The following is a 22,893-nucleotide window of genomic DNA, read 5'->3' on the forward strand; positions in this document are numbered from 1 at the left end:
ATCATTTAGAAATCATTCTAATATTCTGATTTATTATGAGTGTTGGAAACAGTTCTGCTGTCTAATATATTTGATGAATAAAAGGTTAAAAAGAACTGCATTTATTCAAAAAAAAAAAATTCTAATAATATATATTCTAATAATATATTTTCTTTACTATCACTTTTTATCAATTTAACACATTCTTGCTGAATAAAAGTATTGATTTTATTTAAAAAAAAAGAAAGAAAAATATTACTGACCCCAAATTACTGACCAGTAGTGTATATTGTTATTACAAAATATTTATATTTTAAAAACATAGCTTCTTTTTTTTTTTTTTTTTTTTTTTTACTTTTTATTCATCAAAGTATCCTAAAAAAGTATCACATGTTCTGAAAAAATATTAAGCAGCAGAACTGTTTCCAACTTTGATAATGAATCATCATATTAGAAATGATTTCTAAAGGATCATGTGATAATGATCCTAAAAATTCAGCTTTGCATCACGGAAATAAATGATAATTTAAAGTATAATAAATTTAAAAACTATTATTTTAAGTTGTAATAATATTTCACAATATTAAATATTTTTCTGTATTTTTGATCAAATAAATGCAGGTTTGATGAGCAGAAGAAACTTCTTTCAAAAACATTAAAAATAGTAATGTTTCCAAACTTTTGGTCTGTACTATATATATATATATATATAGTTATCTTAAAGACCATTTGAAATGCTTAAATATAATAAAATCAGTTATATATTTATACAATTCAGCTAATAGTTCATGAAGCTACATAAAGAACAAGCTCATATAAGAGAGTTTTAGTTCAAAATTTCCACTAAAGTTAAATTTAGTTGCTGCTGGTATTGTACATCGACATAAGCCCTTGAAAAAGTGACCAATAAAGTTGAAGAAACATGAGAACAGTCTTTGCCACATGACTCTGAATCGCAGGGCCACATCACTACCATTGTTTTCCAACTGTAAGCTGTTAGCAATAAGCAGCGCGCTGGATCGTGACGGGCCAAGGGCTTCAGCAGTTAAACTGGAAGCACAGCTGGCTTTTATTATTATTTACTTGCAAAGCCAACAGCTTGAATCTTCCAATACAGCCACAATAACGCGACTGGAACACAATAAGTTCATAAGACTGCTGTAGGAAAAGAAAAGAGGGCAGGGGAGGTAAAGCATTTCAGAAAGAGAAACAAGGCTCTCTCAAGTCTGGGCCTGGACTTGGCTCCTTGTCCGGGCAAATTCATTCCCGTCAATGTGTGTGAGAGTCCCAGACGGCTGCCTTCTTTCCCTGATCCGCTGTTCCCCGCAGTTACTCCACAGCTGTACATCTCGAGCAGCACGTCTTGAGTTAGAAAGAAAGATGAAGTGGATGATCGTGCGTTCTGTCTCATTAGAAAGTGATCAGAGGATACGACTCTTTTCCAGTCTTCCTGTCCCGCTGCTCTCGTATCTCTGTTAACTTTGGCACATGGCTTGAACGGGAATCTTTGGTACTTTTTGTCAATTCTACCGTGAATTGTAGCTCATTGTCAGAGCAAGAGGAGTGTTTCCTTCGATATGTGGTTGAAAGGACGCTGTTAAAGTTTCAATGCATTCACTGCAACTGCTTTTGTGCAACAGACGATATAAAGAGACACTTTATTGATTACTCATGAGGAATTTAGCCTTAGAAGAAAGTGTTTTGTTTTGGAAACTTCGGACGAGACCATATCTCTACTATTATTCAAAGGTTTGGGGTCAGTAAGATAAGAAATGAATACTGAAATTCAGCAAGGATGCATTAAAATAATCAAAACTGGCAGTAAAGACATTTATAATGTTACACAGGATTGCTATTTCAAATAAATGGTGTTTCTAGTCATCACAAAGCAGAAAAAAACAAAATCAGTTTCCACAAAAATATGATGCAGCAAAACTGTTGATAATAATAATCAGAAATGTTTGTTGAGCAGCAAACCATCATATTAGAGTGATTTCTGAAGGATCATGGGACCTAGAGTCATGATGCTGAACATTCAGCACTGCATCACAGAAATAAATTATATTTTTAAGTATATTTAAATATAAAACTGTTATTTGAAATTGTAATAATATTTCACAATGCTACAGTTTTTTCTGTATTTCTGGCAAAATAAGTGGAGCCTTTGGTGAGCATAAAATACTTTTTCAAAAAAAAAAAAAAAAATACTTTAACTGAACTGTACTCAGTATGTCATATTACTTATATTAAATGTATATATTAAGAAATAAAACAATAAAATATCTTGTCTAAAAATCAATCTCTAAATAATTAAAAGCATAAATAAATGTACAGAAAGACATATTATTTTCATTATATGCACCAATAAAACAACAAAAATACTAAACAAATATTTAGCGACATAAAACAGTTTAATATATATGGAAAACTTCAGTGAATTTTTTTTTAATGTTCTGCTGCAAATGAATCAAATCAAAGTTGATTCATTGAAACAATCAGTTTGAAGTGATTCACAGGAATGAATCCAACTAAATCAAAGACTCTATTAAAATGTTTAAGTCTTAAAATGAGTCCCAAAACAAGGGTCACGAAACGAATATCATGTCTTTAAGAAAACTTAATGAGGAAATAAAAAAGTGCAATAAAATCACTGCAGTATTAAAAACCAGCACGATATTTATTTCCCCAAAAACCAACCAGAAAGTTATATTGATATTTTCAGTCTTCTGATGATTCAGAAAGGTATTTATGTATTTATTCATACTTATTTTAAATATTAAGAAGTAAAACAGTAAAATATATAGTCTAAAAATAAATCAAAAAATAATCAAAGCAAAAAGTGTTCACTTCAATATTCTTTTATTATATCCGCCTATCTCAAAAATGCTAAACATAAACATTTAGCGACATTTAAATAGTTAATATTTGAAAACCTTCTGTGAACACTTTTTAAGTTTTGAGGCAAATTAATTGAATCAGAGTTGAGTTGATTCATTGAAACAATCAGTTTGAAATGATTCACAGGAATGAATCCAACTCGTCTCACTAAATCAGAGACTTTATTAAAATGTTTCAGTCTTAAAATGAAAGAAGGGACTTGCAACTAGTCTTATTTCTTTAAGAAAACATAATAGCCAAAAAAAGTGCAATACAAACAGCTGCAATAAAACTGTATACCTCTGTTATGTTCATGTTATGTACATTCTATAAATCTGCTTGGCTCTGAAATGTTGTTTTGCACGCCAAACTATCAGTCCATCTCTCCCACTGAGATGAAGCTTTATAGCTACATGCTCCTCCCGTCTCTCTCCGGCTCTGTCCCTTGTTTGCTCTCTCTGACGGAGACTGAAGATGAAAGGCCCTTCGTGTTTGGGAGGAGCCTGCCGCTCAGCTGAGCGAAGTCAAAGAAACGCAGGGAGATAAAGGGTGAGAGAAAGAGGGAAGGAGGGGGAAATCCTGTCGTGTTGACCTTGTCTGGCTGCCAGGCCTCGGAGGGGCCGAGTGTTGAGGGGAGGGCGGCTCGCTTTGAGAAAACAGGCGCCCCATGCGAGGGGAACGAGAGAACACAGGCGCACAGTGAGGCTGGCAGAGACACAGACGGGAAAAAGAACAGAGGCAGAGAAAAGAAAAGAGCGTGTGTGTGTGTGTGCAGGTGTCTGAAAGGGAAAAGAGGAGCAACGACGGGCAACATCAGCAGAGGTCTTGTAACTACCAGGGTCCATTATGTCCTCCAACGACTCGTAAAGAAGTATTTATAAGACAATAAACATTAATTTGTGGTTTTCAGGGATTGTCCTGCCAGGTCCCTAGATACACATTTCGGACCCTCAGCTTCTTTTGGCCATTTCAAAGTATGTGGTTTGAGGTTTTCAAACTAAATAATTTCATATATATATATATATATATATATATATATATATATATATATATATATATATATATATATATATACAAAAATGTAATATCTTAAAAAGTTACTATGGATTATCCTAAAAATTATAAACATATACAAACACATATTATATAAAATATATATTTAAAATATTTTAATATATGTGTTCTCAAATATAATTTAAATTTATAAACATAAATATTTAAGTACATACATAATAAATGTTTTAAATATTTAGTTTGTATTCAGACAGCATTGTCTACCCTTTACTAGACATTTTATTTAGATGCATAACCTCAAAGAAGAAATTTTAAAAATAATCTTTTGTATGTTTTTCATACTATTCCAAACTATTATTTCACTCGTCACTATGGTTAAATGTCAAATTAATAATAATAATAATAATAAAATACATTTTAAATATAATAAAAAAATGTTTCACTTGCATGTCGTGTTACCATTAACACTCATCAGAGAACTGTGAACATATGAATGTGTTTTTAAATTACTGAAATATTTTCGTTTTGAACAATCACCAGCGTGCCTGATTTGCCATCACTTCAGTTTGTCAACTAATTACATTCTTCTGTTCTGAGTTTCCTTCGTCTTCCTGTTTTCGTTCCATCACAATGTTTGGGTTTCGAGAACCGAACAGCAGCCCCGCCTCCCGCTCCTGACCAGCTCCCCGCTCCCAGGAACCGTCCCGTCGGCTCCAACACGCCACACAGGTGTCCATCAGCAGAGGAATCCTGGCCAAATAAGAAACTCAGCACAGCACTCAATCACATGCACCGCTGGGATCCCCACAGCACTGACGTCCCTCGAGGCCGAGCGGCTGAGAGTCACAGCTCCTATCAAATTACGCCTGATTTCAGCTTAACTGCTTTGTGCACCCATCTTGGGTTTTTCAGTCTAAGAAAAGGGGGTTTTTGAGCCTCTCATGTGGCGCTGCTGTAATATTTAGGATCCAGGAAATGAGTGCAAGTCTAAGACGGCAACTCCCAAAATGTGAAGTATACCCACTGCGCCCAGTGTTGGCCTGAACTCAAAGCGCAGCCTGTCTGCTTATAAAAGCGAGAGCCCCTCGAGTGGCTAGGCTCGCATTTGTCACGACATTCGCTACAGCGAACTGAAATATAGCAGAAGGTTGAGTTTTCATGTGCTTGTTAGCTCCCGTAAATCTGCGGCTGGGAGTCTGTTAACGCTGTGGGATGGAAGGGAACGCCAGACCCTCGCTTTATGCCCAGACGTTTGCCAGTCTCAAACAGACCCCAACCAGACGTGGGACCTCTTGAGTTACAATCTCATTTGTATTTAAATGGTTAGTTCACTGAAACATTATTTACTCACCCTCATGTCCATCCAAACTCTTTCAATTTCAATGTATTTATTTAAATGGGACAGTGCATATTCATGAATGTACAATCAAAGTTGAACGTAAATACTGTACGCCGGATTTAGCACAATGCTCATTTCCATCCGTAGTCCCAAACATAAACAAATACAAACCAAAAAAACAAACAGACAATATACATATCAACAAATATACATATATAGCTAAATAAACAATAAAAGTTCCTATACCTTATTGTACTTATTGTAATATTAATTTAAAATGCATAAATGCCTGTACATAGACATCCCAAAGTGCTTATTATAAATATATAAATAAAACTACCTATCAAATTTTACCTGCATACTTAATGATTACATTTTTGATTATTATTCAGCCATCTTTTAAGATGTTTCTTAAATGAAACAAAAGTGGGGCTCTCTCTAATTACCGTTGGTATACTATTCCAATTTGTGCAGCCTTTAATAGAGAGGACATTTTGTGCAAACAAAGATTTTCTAAATAGTACTTCACAATCCCCCCGGGTAAATGATCTAGTCTTCATCTCGCTATTTCTCTTTTTGATAAAATCGCCCAGGGGTGGTGGGGCGATTCCATTCATAGATTTATAAATAAGACAGCAATTTTTAAAAATTTTAAGATTTTCAAAAATTAGTAGTTGATACTTCTCAAGAATTAGACAAAGGTGAAACGACTGTGGTTTCCTGTCAAATATCTTGACTGCTTTTTTATATAGTTGAACAATGGGTTTTAATGCAATAACTCCAGCAAAAGACCAAACTATGAAGCAGTATTCAACATGGGAAAAAATCATACAATGGAGATATGATTTAGCAGCCTCGGTTGTAATGTAAGATCTGATTTGATTTGTAATTTTGTAGATTAAATTTTATGGTATTAGATACCTTTTGTATGTGTTTTTTGAAAGTGAGGTTTGAATCCAGTATAACCCCAAGATACTTGAACTGGGCTACCAACTCCAATTCCTCCCCTCCTAAAAACACAGAAGATCTACTTCTTGTTGGTAGTTGTTCAATGAGTGTATTACAGTCAGTTTTTAAAATATCTCATATGCTTCTGCAAAAGAATGAAAAAAATAATTCGGCAGTTTTCGCCCATCCAGTGAATTTCAATGGGACCTGAAATTCTTCAGACTTCTTTTCAAAACACAATCACTTAGTATGATGTACAGACTGACATTTAAGCATTTATTTACTTTTGAATCAAATAACTGATCAATGCACATATACAGAGATTAAACCAAAATGGCAATGACTTTAAAATGTCAGCTGACATTAAATCTAATTTGTTCTGGCATGTCACATGACCAAATGTCATGCATTTCATGTGACCAAACGCTTAACCTTTGAGGTTTGTGTCATCATATTTATTGCAGTCTTTGGGTCCTATTTTAATGATCTAAACACATGGTCTAAAGCGCAAGGTGCAGGTGCACTTAGGGTGTGTCCGAAATCTGCTATTTAAACAATGTGGCACAGGATGTGAAAATGATAACTGTGTCGGGCTGAAACTGGAAAAAAAAACACTTGCGCTATGCCTAGCACCGCATTGCACCAGGTTTATGATAGGGCCCTTTGTATGCATGTGCAGTGTTTTGGTTTGATTTGAATGTGAATAGCTTCAATTATGATCTGTTCATCATGCAAAGTGACCCGTGTCTCTTCAGAAGACTTATACAGCGGTCAGGTCATGTGAATAAATTTCACACTATCTTCGTATCCCTTTAGAGATTCAAAGTCCTGGAGTTGGATTCACAAAAAAATGTTCTTCCTATTTTGTAACTTAAAAATAAAGTGAGGAATACTTAATACTTACGTATCATCAAAAACAATTCTTAAGAATGATCTTAACCTAAGAAGAATTAGAATTTCTGAAAATAATTTTCTTAAAAGTCTCCAACTAGTCTTAAATCCTCAAAGGTAAGATATTTTGAATATGAATATTTAATTAATTTTGTGGTTTGTCAAAGGACAAACATTTTGAAGAATTTGAATAATTAAATCAATTGTTAAAATTAGGATCGTTCTAAATCATTGTAAATAATATTTCCTAAATTTAGAGTTGACCTTAAAAATAGTTTATATTTAAATAACAAATTGTATAAATTTTTCTAAAAATCCTGTCATACGTGCACAAACTGACAGTCACCACTTATAAGCTATTACTAAATATTGTATAAACATAATTTTCTGTAAAGTTGCTTTGTAACGATTTGTATTGTAAAAACCGCTATACAAATAAACTTGAATTGAAATTGAGGATTTATATTAAAAAATCATTATAAATAACTCAAAGTTGTGGTTGATGTTAAAAAAACATAAATAATGAAGTCATGATTGTTCTTTAAAAATCATCGTAAATAACAAAGTTAGGGTTGGACCTTTTAAAAGTATCGCAAATAACAAAGTTAGGGTTGATCCTTAAAAAGTATCGCAAATTAAAGTTAGGGTTGATCCTTAAAAAGTATCGCAAATAACAAAGTTAGGGTTGATCCTTAAAAGTATCGCAAATTAAAGTTAGGGTTGATCCTTAAAAAGTATCGCAAATAACAAAGTTAGGGTTGATCCTTAAAAAGTATCGCAAATAACAAAGTTAAGGTTGATCCTTAAAAAGTATCGCAAATTAAAGTTAGGGTTGATCCTTAAAAAGTATCGCAAATTAAAGTTAGGGTTGATCCTTAAAAAGTATCGCAAATAACAAAGTTAGGGTTGATCCTTAAAAAGTATCGCAAATAACAAAGTTAGAGTTGATCCTTAAAAAATTTCGCAAATAACGAAGTTAGGGTTGATCCTTAAAAACTATCGCAAATTAAAGTTAGGGTTGATCCTTAAAAAGTATCGCAAATAACAAAGTTAGGGTTGATCCTTAAAAACTATCGCAAATTAAAGTTAGGGTTGATCCTTAAAAAGTATCGCAAATAACAAAGTTAGGGTTGATCCTTAAAAAGTATCGCAAATAACAAAGTTAAGGTTGATCATTAAAAAGTATCGCAAATAACAAAGTTAGGGTTGATCTTTAAAAAGTATCGCAAATAAGAAAGTTAGGGTTGATCCTCATAAAGTATCGCAAATAACAAAGTTAGGGTGGTTGATTTTAAAAATGATAGTAAATAACAAAGTCAATATTGTTCTTAAATCATTGTAAATAGTTTCTCAAAATTATAATTGTTACTAAAAATTATCGTAAATAATTTCTTAAAGTTAGGATTGTTCTTAAAAATTATCATAAATAAAGTTAGGATTTTTCTTTAAAAAATCATTGTAAATAACAAAGGTAGGGTTATCTTAAAAATTATTGTAAATAACTTAAAATTAGGGTTGATATAAAAAATGATAAATAACAAAGTCAGGATTGTTCTTAAATCATTTGTAATCATTTATTGAAGTTATGATTGTTACTAAAAATTATTGTAAATAATTTCCTAAAGTTAGGATTATTCTTAAAATCAATGTAAAAAAATTTAAGTTAGGATTGTTCTTAAAAGTTATTGTAAATAAATTTAGGATTGTTCTTAAAAAAATCGTTGTAAATAAAGCTAGGGTTATCTTAAAAAATTAAAAGTTAGGGTTGATATTAAAAATTACAAATAAGAGAGTCAAGATTGTTCTTAAATCATTGTAAATAATTTATTAAATGTAAGGATTATTCTTAAAATCAACGTAAATAATTTAAAGTTAGGATTGTTCTTAAAAATCATCGTAAATAAATTAAAGTTAGGATTGTTCTTAAAAATCATTGTAAATAAATTAAAGTTAGGATTGTTCTTAAAAATCATAATAAAGTTAGGATTGTTCTTAAAAACCATCATAAATAAAGTTAGGATTGTTCTTAAAAATCATCATAAAGTTAGGATTGTTCTTAAAAATCATCATAAATAAAGTTAGGATTGTTCTGTAAAATCATCAGAAATAAAGTTAGGATTGTTCTTAAAAATGATCATAAAGTTAGGATTGTTCTGAAAAATCATAAATAATTTCTTAAAGTTAGGAATGTTCATAAAAATCTTAAGTAATATTTTAAAGGTAGGATTGTTTCTAAATATCATTGTAACTAGTTTCTTAAAGTTAGGATTATTCTTGAAAATCATTGACAAAATGAATAATTCTTGATGAAACCCCTGATTTGTCTTAAATTCCCAATGGTAAGATCTTTAATCAGTTTAACTGGTTGATTCATGTATTAAGCATTAAAAATATAACATATTATGACAACTTAATTCAAAATTAAATAGGGAGGATATTCTTAAGAAATATTTGAGACCTTAAGAATTTTTCAACATTCTCACAAACTTTTTGTAGAATTTAGCTTTTTACATTTACCTTAAATTTCGCTTTAAATTTCTTAACTTCTTTGTTAAAAAGATTTTGTTTATCTGTGTCAGAAAGCATGAAATATGACATGAAGGGGAGTAAATGATGAGAATTTCTCTTTAACGACTAGCGTTTTCGTGCACTCACTGACCTGTTCATTTGACAGACACGTCATATTGCATGTCTGCACGCGCTGTGTTGTGGCTGTGGAGTATTGTTTGATTGCACGCACAGGAATGCTGTGTTTTTCGTAGGTAGAATCCACGTGGAGTCTCTGCAGAGAGTGGAAAAAGTGAGTGTATGTAGGATTTAGCCTGGTGCCAATCCCCCAGCATTCCTGCGCTGACCCTGTACGCCTCCAGGGGAGGTCTGTCCCAGCACGGCCAGCCGGGCCAGACTCCAGTCCAGTGGCGGATCTGAGGAACAATCAGCAGAAAAATGCACAAACACCAACACCACCATAAACTGACCATAATCACACTCGCCATCTACGTTGAGGTCCATTAGAGTTCACCGGTGATCGGAGAGACGGGCTCTGTGCAGTCAAAGGCCATTCACAACCTGTTTTTAGAGAGTAAACTGCAAAAATGTAGGATGGAAAAATGGAGAGAATGGGTTCTGCTTCATCTGCATGGAGCCGACAAGCACACTGACACATATCTTGATGCATAAAAATAGGCATTGTTTCCAGACATCCAGATTGTGGTAAATTGTAATGGTTTAAATACAGGAGTTGTGTTTCAATGCACTTTAAAAGTTTGATTTCAGTCAGACTCAGCGTTATTATAATATTATATTATAGGTGCTATTTATTTTTGAATATTTTTTAAATCAATTGATAAATTTTTACTTGTTTAATCGATAGTTCACCCCAAAATGAAAATTCTGTCATTAATAACTCGCCCTCATGTCAATCCAAACCCATAAAACACAAGTTAAAATATTTTTTATGAAATCCGAGAGCTCTCTGACCCTCCACAGACAGCAAGGGTACCACCACGATCAAGGTCCAGAAACGTAGCAAGGAGATCGGTAAAATAATCCATGTGACATCAGGGTTTCAACCGTAATTTTACAAAGCTACAAGAATACTTTTTATGCGCAAAAAAACACCCAAAAACTTAATTCAACAATTCATCTCCTCCACGTCACCCTAGCGCCATTTTGAAGAGTATCACATACGTAAACAATATATGTCAGGGATCATTTTAGTCAGGGATGGAACTTGTTTTCCTTGTGCTTTCCACTTCTCCAAGATTACATTCCTGTCTATTTAGGAGATGCCTTAAGATTAAGTCAACCTTTGAAGAAAAGCGAATAACACTGACAAACTCCTCCCTCTTGCTTAAACACTGAAAACCATCCGCTTCTGTCCTAAAAACCCAAATTAGCAAAGAAAGCCCGACCACAACCAAACAATGAGCTTTTAATGTGAGATGTCTCTCTTTTGTCTGGCTCTCACCATCCTAGACCTCTGCTTTTCTTTTTCCTGCTCTTTCATGCTCTCTTTTTATTCGTTTCAGACAGCGAGAGAAATGTGGAGCGCCCTGCCCCGCTAGCACTTTCCAGGCCCTGTTATTGCACGCAGGAGTCTGCCGATTGCATCACTGTTTGTGGCTGGAGGCGGCGGGAATCAAAACCGATCCGAGGGAGGGGAGAGCAGGGAGAGAGAAACAGACCCAAATGATACAGAGTTGGAAAAAACACAAGTCAGGGGCTGACCGATGCCCATTTAGACAAATTGCCTGAGAGATTGTAGCGGTGAAGCTTAATATCTTTGACGTAAAGCAAGCCCATTATTCTGATATATGTTTTTGGTTTATTACATAAGCAGAGAGAGAAACTAGAGACTTTCAGAGGCTGTTCTCACACTCGAAAACCCAAGTTTGTTTTCGTCCCCTAAACTGCAGGGTTCTTTCACATTCACAAATGTAGTTTCATATGCAACTGGAGGATCTGTCCCTTTGGATTTACCAAAAAAATGTTTTTCACAAAGAGAGCGACTCTTGTCTGCAAGAGATATGAACATTGCAAACAGTTCTCTCCAGAAGAGTTATGAGAAATGCAGTAAACTAGGGTTATTATCATCAACTAAAATAAAAAAAAATTAATAAAAAACTAGCTTGAACTAGCAGTTAAATAAACATGAACTGAAATTAAGACATACAGAACGTAAACCATTTTTACAATTTTTATTTCAGCTAGTTGCAAAGGTAACATTTCTCATGTTCCTTTATTTAAGCTCTAAAATAACTAAAACTAAATAAACGAAAAACTTATTTCTAGAAGATAAAAACTAATAAAAATGCAAAAAACAAACAAACTACCATTAAAAACTAAATGAGAAAATTGTAATTAAAATGAAAACAGAATATAGAAATAAAATCTAATTCAAAATATTTCAATAACAATGCTTTACATAATGTTATTGGGACAATGCAAAGTTACTAATAACTCAAATTATTTAAGATAAGCAGCTATAATAAATACATAACACCAGGGTTATTACCGTTAAAACAGAAAACATTTTTCTTTGCTTGAAATAAAATAAGCATTACCCAACATTTAATCAAATACTTAACAAAAGTTTTAACAGCAAATGTGAGCCATACTCCTAATGTAAACTGGATCAAAAAATAGTCATCGACATACTCTGCTACTAAAACTCGATGCTGCTAACCATTGCCAGAAAGTGATTCATCTATATATTTTATCCAATCCTCTTCCTTTTAATTTCACTGATTCTCGGCTGTTTGTTCAGTATAAACCTTGGCCTCTACTCCTGGCTCTGTGCGTTTGCTATCACACTGATTTCAGCTCAAACAGCCCCATTATCAGGTGTATGTGCATGGTACATTATCTCTCAGCTAATAAGACAATCATGCAATGAGCTACAGAACTGATGCATTTGCACAGCTTGCTCTGATGAAATCTCATCTCTCTTGCCAAGGCGCATTGATTGTGTGTTCCTCTGATGAGCTTTATGTTCGGGCATTAAGTGCCAACGCTGGTCGTAACAAATCACACAACAGTGCTCTGTTCATTGAAAGTGGTGATGTTTAAATAGCTGTTGTGAAATAGGACAAGATATAAACAAAGTGGCTAATCTGTCATGCAATTAAAAGTATTGATGGTCACCAAAGAGATTTTGTATTAATAAATCATTGTAAAAAAAAAAAAAAAAGTTGATTATTTAAATTATTATAATACACTGCACAAATTACTTCCTAATGAGATTTTAAGTAGTTTTTAACTTTTTTGTTTTTCAGTATAAAAAAAAACTGCTTCCAGATAATAACTCTACATATAGGATATTATTTCCATGCGCTGTAATATGTGTTTTGTAAGACAAAATACACTTATTATTATATAAGATACAAACACATTCTCTGTAAACAAGTCTTAATGTCTCATGCTCAAGCTTATTTCATTCATTCAAATTTAGAAATTGAACATCAAAGTCAGATATCTTTTGCTGACCTTTGGATCTGAATATATGAGAGACTAACTGAGTTACGATTCACATGGACAGGGTTAAACGTCAGAACTCAGCTATGAGGGTCTAATATAAAAGTTCCCTGCTGCTTGGAAGGCGTTTACGCTTCTTCTGCCAAAGAGCTGAACCCCACGCCGTCCCACAATACCTCCTGTTTCCTTAATTCTACGTGCCCTCACACAATGTATGGAAAAACGCCCTGAAAACACGTCAGACGTTCCACAAACACATATCCAAATATCCAGTCTGTCACCAAATACTCATTCAAATCCTTACGAAACATTAAACCTCATTTGATACAACTAAAAATGCTTTAAAATGCAAATGCACATCCACTTACTGGAGCTGTTGAGTCAAGATTTGTATGTTATTGTTTGGTTTGAAACATTTTATGAGCTTAGGGACAAAGTGTTTTCTTTTAGATCTGTGACTGTTCCCGATTGTGGGGAGGGCAGACACAAAAACCCCAAGCGTGACCCTTCATACACCCTTGAGCTCAGACCTCGAGTCACGTCAGGTCAGCTTGTGTTTCGTAATCCCACCCTCGGCTCTGTTTACTGCAGGAACGATAAATAAAGAGTGTAAAACTGTCAGCGTCTGTCTCATTCTGTGCCTGCTCCTCGCACGTCTCCAGTGCTCCAGTGACGTTTAGTCTGCTGAAGGAAAAAAAATAAAAATAGAGCACAATTGATCATATTTACTTTTTTAATGCAACAGTTCATCCCAACAGAAGAGGATTCTGTTCATTCATTTACTCACCATCATGTTGCTGCATGCTGTTATTTTTTTGTGCAATGCAAAAGGAGGTCTTTTTCAAAGCAATGGCAGTTCAGAAATCTGTAAACGAACCAAAAAGTCCATACTTTTGTATTATTTATTTGAATATTTTATGCATTACTTAAATACAACAACTTGCTCCACCTCTAAAACAACTTAACTCCTCCCCTCCAACGTCCTGATTCTGTTAAGCCACGCCCATTTTCACAATCCAGTGGATTTCTAAATAATAAAATAAACCTCTGCTCTAAATTCCGTCTCATTTGCATATACTGCATATATATTTGACTTGGAAATATGTCCGATTATGAAATTTCATGCTGATTTTAACGTGACATCCGTTCTCAGGAGTGCTGATAGTTTGCCGAATCACTTCAGTTCTAGTTTGTTGTGATGTTTAATAAATTAGCTTCAGAAATCTTCATTTTCTTTTTAATGGTCTGTCAGCCCTGTAACAACAGTACAGTGGCATTTAGGATTGTCTGGTTGGCATAAGCGGTGTTTAATTGCTTCTTTTTTGGTCGTTTTGGGTCTTTCCCAGGTCGCGCTCTCTTCCCACATGCAGTTCTCTCTGTCTTTCTCTCCCTCCTTCTCTCTTTTCCAACCCTCTGCGAGGAATTCCTTAGTGTCTGAGATTTCTGGCCGAGAGCCATCAGAAGGCAGGCTAGAAGCTTCCTATTGCAGTCCTTCACCTCGCTTGCTTCCCTCTCGCACTCTTAAACTCCCTTCCAAAACCTTGTGAGCTCCCTGCATAGACAGCATTCAAGGCATCATATACACCTCTGAACATGAAGTCTGGTACAAAATATAGGCAATGATATTATGCTGCCTTCTAAGGCTGCATTGTATGAGTCCTTTGTATATAAGGCAATCTCAGAATGCACTGCAGCAAAATCTATTGGAATCAACTGTAAACTGAATCTCTTGAGCACTTTCTATGAGGAACATTATACAGAGTTACTTCCAATGTTGTAAGTCAGTAATTTATGATATTTTGCTTCACCTTAGCCTGGTTAAAGCTGGTCTTTTTTTTGTTTGTTTCTTCTAGAGTACCACATGGTTAGCTTAGCGACATGCTAACAGATTCAGTCTCATGAGTAGGCCTGCTTAGCATGAGGAGCATTATTTAAAGTAGCTGCCTTTGCTCTTAATCATTTATTTATGATATTTTGTTTCACTAAGGATGCTTTCTTAGAAGGCGGCTGCCTGTGTAGGGAATAGACAGCAAGGCAGCTCACTAGGTTTAGGAACAGAGCATTTCTCTCTCTTTTGCATTTTTTTCTCTTCTCTTCTCCTACTTTTTTCCCTTTCTCTTACACTTTTTTAGAAATTGGACCACTTTCGCTGCTTGGCAGCTCTCTGTGCGTAGCCCCCACTGACGCTCGCCTCAGATCCCTTCACGATTTATGTGGCTCTCTCCTCATCATTTTTCCATCCTTCATCCATTCTTGGTTTCTCCCTCCTGCTCTGTTTTAGGTAATTACATAACGTTGTGTAAGTTTCTCAAAGCGTTTTTTACAGGAAGAAGCTGTGGAGGACTTGAGAAGGAAAAAAAAAAGTGGCGGACACCACAGATTTCAGGCTCCATTAGCGGGAGCTCCTTTGAGGGAAACAGATCGATTGCCGTGTTTGGCGAAAATAAGAAGGTGGGGAGAGAAAGGGGCCATCCGTTTGTGCACCCTGTGAACCGTATGGAGAAAGAAACACTTTCAGGGAGAGAGAGAGATGATGGGAAAACAGCAGGGGTGATAGAAGAAAATCCAAGGAGGGAGATGGAGAGAGAGAAAGGAAAGCGAGAGAGGGGCCCTGTGGAGGCGGAGTGGAAACTGAGGTTTCCTGTCTGAGAAGGCGGCAGGAAAAAATCTCTCAGCTTCGGGACGGTGTTATGTGTGTGTGCCAGGGGAGGAGGGGTACTATGGTTTGGGTGTGTGTGCGTCAGGAGAGGTGGGGTCAGTCTGCCGCAGGGAAGGTCAGGAAAGGAGAGAGAGAAATATGGTATAAGCGATAAAACCTCTTAAAGGTTCCTCAAGGATTCATCGCAACACCTTTTTGGCTGTATCTTGAATAGCTCTTTTCATTTTATAATAGGCTCTTCAAATATATGTTTTGTTTTCTGGGTTGTTTAAAGCACCAGAACAAAGATGTCTTCCAAAGAACTGGAGAATAAATGTTTTTTGGGAAACTTTTTTTTAAATATACTTAAATGTCATTGGAATGTTCAGCTGTTCTAATTGGAACCTTTGCTTTTAAGATGCAGTTCAGTTAAAAACAATCGTACAGTTTTGGAATAGAATGAAAGCGAGTAAATGGTGAAATAATTATCATTTTTGGAGGAATTATATTCAATGGCAGTCTAAAAGTCTATGGCAAAATCTTGAGTATGTAAAAAGAGTCGCCCTTGGCATTGGGCTCTAAGGCTCTTTTAGAAACCGTTATTTTTAAGAGTGTTGACATTTGCTGTTAAATAATTCATTATTTGTAGCCTCAGAGTCTAAAAATCTGCTAAAACAAATGGCAGTTTGTTTGAGCCCTGTTAATGGCCATACTAAACCCCCAAGCCAGAACATCTAGCAGGTCCAGACACAGCCCTTCAGGTGCAGGACATCTCTGAGGAAGGGTGTGTGTGCTTTTTTTTTTAGCAGCGGTGTAGAATTTCAGCAGGTTTCATCACCTGCAGGTGGTCGCTCATGAAAACTCATGATTGCAGACACATACAGATGACTAAAAAACATGACCAGCTGACCGCCTGCATTTACAACCAACATTTCAACCAGCTGGCCACATGCTTATTAAATCCAGCCAAAATGCAGCGGTACTAATGCCAATGCAGACATGGAATTAGTGTGTGGGTAGCCTTATGTATACAGATCAGATCCAGACACTTTTCCGCTAAATTACACGTATAATAATTCAGCTGCTGGGAATTTAAGTGTTCTTTCTTAAATTAATTTAAATTATTTACACTATTAAAAAAGCTTATTCTGTATGTCATATTAGGGTGTTTACTAATATATGTTGTCCTGTTGTGTAGTACCAATTTGACTGTACTAAAGCATAAAACTATCACCATATGTCAGATATTTAGAAAACTTGCGAGTTTACATTGTATCTCCGAAAGACAATGTTACAGACAGTTATTCTACTGTGTCTGAATGTCTGTTTTTGTTTTGGTCTGTGTGCAGTTTACCCAATAGTGTTCCGATACTGTGGGTTGCCAGTTTGTGGAAAACACAGTGTATCAAATCCACAGAAGCCAGAAAATGAATTGGGTCAGAGAACGCAGATTCAACTTGACCCAAAAAGCTTTGGCATTCATCTAAAAAGATCTATACACAGATACATTCAAACACGGATAAATCAACTCATTAACATACAGTGTAGGGCTCTTCACCTGTTTCTGTTGCGTGTCCTCAATCTGGCAACCCATGTGAGTGTCACGTCTGAGGCGGCGAGAGAAACAACTCTCTCCAGTATTATAAATTTGGACTTCATTTCTACCACTTGCTGTCAATATCACATAATGAACCTTTAAGAGTTAAATGAACTCATTTTGAAGTTGCACGTCATGAGAAAACCTATTTTTCAGTGCGTAAAGTGCAATCTCTGAAAAGTCTAGCAGGTTAATTGTTGTGCTAAGACAACAAAACAAAGCCACTGAAATTCTTCGTTACATGTCTAATACAAAGCTAATGTTTGAGAATCACATTTCAGCAAATTTCATTTTTTTGCAGTTGAATTAATACCACGAACACTTAGAAGGCGATGCTTTCTTTCTTTATGCACAATATATCTGAGGGAGGGTGAACCAGAGTCCTTGAACACCTGCAGGTCCATTTTTCTTCCAACATTGTTGTGGCAGTGATGAGAGAACGAATCTCAAACACGTTTCTACTTGTATTTGTGATGTTAGAGACCTCGGTCAAAGTTTTTGGATTGTCAGAATATGAGTCCAATCTGGTTTGTGTGTGTTTGCAGGGCTAAAGAGCTCTCCTGCAGACGACCTCCCAGGGCCAAAGCACTGGGAATATAGAGTTACACCCACAGTTCAGTACAAAGGAAAACTCACACTCAAAAACACATGCGCTTCACACTGCACCCAACAGCTGGCTCATAAAACACACAATCGCAAACCGGCCACCATTCACCATCGAGTACAGCCTCAATCCCTCCTGGGAAGCTCAAATGTACATTTTTGCAACAAAATGAAAAGCAAAGGATGTGCATTTAGTGCACAATTGTTGCATTATTTTTTTGATCCACATTTTGGAGCCACAGAGGATGATTGGATATGGAGTTTGGTTACGTCATTTTAACCTATTTTACGATCTAAACGCAAAGTGTAAAGCGCACGACGCAGGTGCACTTAAGGTGTGTCCAAATCCACTTCGGAATTTGGCAAGCGCAAAGACAGAACGCGTCTCTGTGATGAAACGGAGCTTGCTTGTGTGCAAGCAAATAGATAGCCTAATTCTGATACATGCATTGACTATCCATTATGACATGTAGGCATTTTTATATTTAATTAGCCTACAAAAAATTCTTATGCATTGCAATCCTTTAATTTTTTATATTTGGAATGTTTGTGTGCTGCTGTGCGTCCCTGTGTTTAATAAGCAGCGTGTACACTCTTTAGATAACAAAGAAAAAACATTGTGCCAGACTTTAGACCAGGTTTGCGTTGGTCTATGGGGCAGTCTATTTTCAGCTCCTTAAAATAGCATTGCGCCAGCAATGCGCCTAAACACACCTCTTTTGTAGACCAGCACGCCCATGGGCGCGCAAATGAGCACAAATGCATTTGTTAATTAAATGACGTGGCGCTGGATGGGGAAATGCAAACAGCGCCGGACTGAAACTAGCAAACACACTTGCGCTGCGCTGCGCCTTGCGTCGCATTGCGCCGGGTGTATGATTTAAGTTCCTAATGAAAAGTCTATAATAAACTTTGGTTAAAATTTCTCAATGGTAGTGTAAAACAACACACTTTTACCCTGTCAAAAACAGCTCTGTTCATAGCAAGCCTTTATCTTGCATGTTCCTTTAAATGTTAATGATCTCAGCTGACCCCGCCCCTCTCTTCTGAGCTGCTTTCAGAGAGACTGTTTACTTTAGCTGCATTCATTGTGAATCTTGCTAACTAGCACATTATCAGGAAAGGCGATTTGCAAAGATTCTTAAAAAAAACTTAATACACACTTCTTCTGGAGGTGAAGCTGCATCACGAATGATCTGCGTAAACATAGACACATTTAGGTAGATCAGGGGCGCTTTCCCTTCAAAAACAAACATAATCCACTGCGTCTTCTGCGGCTTAGATGTCGGGAGTAAATAACGACTGCTATTTTCATTATTACATCCAAAAACAGAACACCGCAATCACTTAGGAGTCATTCTTGTCTACATCCGCTCCAGCGTCGAAACAATGGCAGACTGTCAATCAACAATTGTGGGAGGGGCCTGTGCAGAACTGCATCATTCTGCCAAGAATCTGAGATCGGCTTGATATGAGTAAGTGGTTTGGATTTATCAAGAGTTTTTTTTTTTAAAAAGCACTGGGTGGATTTTTTAAAATAATTTTAGGGTGGTTGTGTTCACACAACATGTAAAAGGGAATTTTGCATCCGATGACCCCTTTTAAAGCTGCAGTCTGTAATTGACCTGTAATTGCAGTTATTTGCAGAATTGTGTTCCTTGCATGGGTTGAGCTCCGGCATGGCTCCAGCACAGATGAATCTAATGTTTTCTAGTCTATATCTTGGAATATATGACCCAAAAAAGAATTTTTACTGTATATTGTCATCTGAACAAGTACATCAAACCATGCAAATTATAATTACTGTTATACTTTTTTTCTCAAATGGTTAATGTTAACAACATCAGCATTGTATGTAGTGTGCATAAGCGTTACATTTAGATTTAAATTTCTGTAGTATCTAATTTCATACCATTCAAATTTCAAATGAAGAAATTATTTTCAAAAATCCAAAAAGCGAATTATTATTATTTTCTTCAAACTGGTTCTCTTTTAAATACAAAACTTGTGTAATCCCAAGTAGGCTAACTGTAATCAGATTCAAATTTAAAACTGAAATATAATTTAATTTACCTATCACATAATCCTTTCTGGATTACAATCCGGCATCAAAATGGTAAATGTAATTATTCCAGCTGCTGTGAGAAAAGGCTATAAACGATTCGCCACCTGCAGCATCCACACGCAACAAACTACTAGACAGGAAAACTCGACGTGACGTAATGACTCTACAGCATGCTCGATTTCCCACAAATTCCTATCAGTACCACTCAAGTTAGAAAACATTATTATAGGATAACTGTTGTGAAACAGGATAAAGTAAGGCAATAGTTTTGAACACTGACTGGTTATGTACTTGCTCAAAAATTGATACTGGATAATTGTAACCAAAAAAAGTTATGGACTGCAGCTTAAAATTTTTGTAGTTTTTATGTGCATTTGCTATTTTTATTAGGTATTTTTCTAATATTTCTATTTAGGTTTTAATTTCTATTTAACTTTTAATTTTAGTTCTTTAGTACTTGTTTGTTGCCAAGGAAACATTTATATTTTTCAGGCAATATTTGTTTTTCATTATTTCTATTGATAATTTCTATTTAAAAACATTTCTTTATTTGTTTAAATTGTATTAAAAAAAATCTGAATTTAAAACTCTATTACATTTTGTATTAAAAAAATTTATAAATAAAATAATTTGTAATTAATTAAATTAAATTAAACAATAGTTTTAAGTGCTAGGAAATTTTGACATTACAATATTATAAGCAAAAGTGTTTAAAAAAATTTAAAATTGATTTTGAGATCTGCTAAAGATTAAGTTAGGTGTTTGTCAATTTGTTTCAAATATTTCTATTTAGGTTTAATGTATATTTTAGTTTCAGTAATAGTTCTTAAACCTTTTTTTTTTTGCTTGCCAAGAAAACATTTCTAATTTTCATCTACGTTTTTTAGACTAGGTCTTTCAACTAATAATAATATTTGTATTTATCTTAAATTATTTATGTTTAAGTTTTAGTAATTTTAGTACTTGAACTACTTCAGTGAGTAGCCAAGAAAAAATGCAAAATGTATTATTTTAATTAACGAATACTATTTTTTGAAGTTGTACTTAACAATTATAACGCCAAACTGAACCGTACATTTACAAATAAAGCTTCTGACATAAAACTTCCCACTTGTAATTCAGTTGCAGTGGTATTCATGTGCGCTCAGCTCACAAAAATGATAATTCGACATGAGCCCAGAGTAGAAATAGATCACGCTGAGCATGTTGTGACCTGTGGCGTTCTGAAATCTTGGGTTAATTAGGATCAGCTCAGAGGTTTGACCTCACAGGCCCAGTGAAACCCATACCCTCCCATTGACCCTGCCTCATCCTGACCCCATTCGTTGCCCACATCACCCCTACCCAGGAAATGGCAGATTTGGTGACTTCCGCAGGGGGTGAAGAGGCCTCTGGCCACCGGGGTCACAGCAGAGGCACAAACATTTCATTCAGCGGCGCACCATGTGGAAGCCAGCGTCCCGTTCCAAACGCTCTCCTTCAGCTTCTGCGGCCCATGTTTACTCTGCAGGGGAGAGGAGCGAGGGGGTGGCGGGACATGGACAATGCTGCCTTTTAAAGCCCTGCCAAACCCACGGTGGGGTGGGGAAGTCTGCATGGGGCAGAGCAATACCCTCTCCCAAAACTTTGAGCGTTACCGCTTGGCTCCGTCTCAGCCCAGCACCTCCACAGTGAAAGAACTCCCCACGACACAAACCGTTGAGTTCATTCAGAGGTTTTCTGAGGTGAACAAACAATTGCAGAGTTTAAATATGATGTAGACATAACAAAACCTGAGATGTATAAAGCTTGAAAGATGTAGCGCAGCCCTCGTAGCGTCTGAGGCTAATATTTACGTTTTCTAGTCAGCACATGTGCACCGCAATTGAGAAGAAAGATTATGACGTCTTAGTAACAGTCTTAACTAAAACCAGTGTGTTTTGTCAGTTTAAATGAGTTGATTCCTTAAATAATGCAAGTCGTCTTATAATACAGTCAATGAATTTTTGTCAAGACGAACACAGACATTTGGTTTAGCATCTGAAATCATTACATACTGTTTATGGCTTTATATTTCACGTAACATAAAGTGAACTCTGCAACCTCTGATAGAGAAATCATCATGTGAACATACATTCATAAGTTGGTGGCCATTCATTTTTTGTTTTAAAAACTTTTATTCACCAGTGATTCATTAAATCAACATGAAATCATAATCTCACGCATCAGAGCCATTTATCAACCAGTACCTTTCAGCAAAAAAACAAACACGAAGCTTCTCCTCAAACCGGCTGGATCAAACCATTCCCAAACAGTCTCTCGGAGATGTGAGGGGGGTCAGACGTGGACTTTTGGGGGGCTAATTAAAGCTGATGATTTATTGCAGCTGGCCTTAGGCATGGACTAGTAATGGTTTACACATGGAGCCGTAACCAGCGAGAGGAGCTCTTTTGTTATGGACGCTTCTGGCTCTCCTGACCGAACCATGTGGGAGCTCAGGACTCATGCAGAAGCTACTGTTATTGGTATTGATCATAAGATCTCATTGTGAATCTTCTTAAGTGTACACAATTGAGTTTGTGTGCATTCATTTAGCAACAACAGGTTTGCACAACCACAATTTCCCATCCTTCACTGTGGCAGCACATAAGCATTTTACTGTATATGTGCATTATGCATGATATTGCATGCATAGTGCACATGCGCAAATGTTCTTCACTTTGTTGCTCTTGCGCTCCAAATTCATCCTTTATCTGGAAGTGAAAGAGAGAGAAAGAAATGTTGAATTGGTCGACGTGTTTATATCCGACTGACCAAAATGACTTGAGCACACATTATAAATGATTTCCAAACTCCCTGGAGGTCTTACCTTCTGAGGTCCAACTTTAATCAAACACACCTGCTAATCAAGGTCTTGGAGTTCACTGGAAAATTCCAGGCGGGTGTGTTAGCAGTAAACTGAACAGCAGGAAGGCTGATAACCAGGA

At 35.8% G+C, this 22,893-nt stretch overlaps 1 protein-coding gene across 2 annotated transcripts in view; it reads left to right on the forward strand.

Annotated features, from left to right (window-relative positions):
- The window catches only part of glis2b (GLIS family zinc finger 2b), a 41,470-nt gene that overhangs the window by 9,629 nt on the left and 8,948 nt on the right, over nt 1–22,893 (forward strand). The window lies entirely within an intron of this gene.

The sequence above is a fragment of the Carassius carassius genome, chromosome 1, assembly GCF_963082965.1.
Source record: "Carassius carassius chromosome 1, fCarCar2.1, whole genome shotgun sequence".
Lineage (NCBI taxonomy): Eukaryota > Metazoa > Chordata > Actinopteri > Cypriniformes > Cyprinidae > Carassius > Carassius carassius.